Genomic DNA, 1,610 nt, shown 5'->3' on the forward strand with positions numbered 1-1,610 from the left:
GAAGAAGCTTATGATCCTGAGAACCCTGCAATAGCAGAGGTGAATTACTTAGGTGAACCTTATGGAAACACCTATAATCCATCATGGAGAAATCATCCAAATCTCATGGAAGGATCAACAAAAGCCTCAACAAGGCTTTAATAATGGTGGAAGATACAGGTTTAACAATAGTAAACCTTTTCCATCATCCACTCAGCAACTGACAGAGAACTCTGAACAAAATACTTCTAATCTAGCAAACTTAGTCTCTGATCTATCTAAGGCCACTGTGAGTTTCATGAATGAAACAAGATCTTCCATTAGAAATTTGGAAGCACAAGTGGGCCAGCTGAGTAAAAGGATCACTGAAATTCCTCCTAGTATTCTCCCAAGCAATACAGAAGAAAATCCAAAAGGAGAGTGCAAGGCCATTGAATTGATCACAATGGCCGAACCTGTAAAGGAAGGAGAGGACGTGAATCTCAGTGAGGAAGACCTCCTGAGACGTCCAGTGATCAATAAGGAGTTTCCCTCTGAGGAACCAAAAGAATCTGAGACTCATCTAGAGACTATAGAGATTCCATTGAACCTCCTTATGCCATTCATAAGCTCTGATGAGTATTCCTCTTCTGAAGAGAATGAGGATGTTACTGAAGAGCAAACTGTCAAGTTTCTTGGTGCAATCATGAAGGAAGAGGATGAATCCATCATCCTAGGAAGGCCTTTCCTAGCCACAGCAAGAGTTGTGATTGATGTGGACAGAGGAGAATTGATCCTTCAAATAAATGAGGACAACCTTGTGTTTACAACTCAAGGATCTCTCTCTGCATCCTTGGAGAAGCTTCTTGTTTTCTGAATGTATGCTTGAACAGTGCATATATCTTTTGAAGTTGTTGTTTAAGAATGTTAAATATGTTGGCTCTTGAAAGAATGATGACAAGGAGACATGTTATTTGATAATCTGAAAAATCATAAAAATGATTCTTGAAGCAAGAAAAAATAGCAAAGAACAAAGCTTGCAGAAAAAAAAATATATAGGCAAAAAAAAATAGAAAAAAAAAGAAAAAGCAAGCAGAAAAAGCCAGAAGCTCTTAAAACCAAGAGGCAAGAGCAAAAAGCCAATAACCCTTAAAACCAAAAGGCAAGGGCAAATAAAAAGGATCCCAAGGCTTTGAGCATCAGTGGATAGGAGGGCCTAAAGGAATAAAATCCTGGCCTAAGCGGCTAAACCAAGCTGTCCCTAACCATGTGCTTGTGGCGTGTAGGTGTCAAGTGAAAACTTGAGACTGAGCGGTTAAAGTCAAGGTCCAAAGCAAAAAAAAAAAGAGGGTGCTTAAGAACCATGGACACCTCTAATTGGGGACTTTAGCAAAGCTGAGTCACAATCTGAAAAGGTTCACCCAATTATGTGTCTGTGGCATTTATGTATCCGGTGGTAATACTGGAAAACAAAATGCTTAGGGCCACGGCCAAGACTCATAAAATAGTTGTGTTCAAGAATTATCATACTGAACTAGGAGAATCAATAACACTATATGAACTCTGAGTTCCTATAGAAGCCAATCATTCTGAACCTCAATGGATAAAGTGAGATGCGAAAACTATTCAAGAGGCAAAAAGCTACAAGTCCC

The sequence above is a fragment of the Arachis ipaensis genome, chromosome B04, assembly GCF_000816755.2.
Source record: "Arachis ipaensis cultivar K30076 chromosome B04, Araip1.1, whole genome shotgun sequence".
NCBI classification, from domain to species: domain Eukaryota; kingdom Viridiplantae; phylum Streptophyta; class Magnoliopsida; order Fabales; family Fabaceae; genus Arachis; species Arachis ipaensis.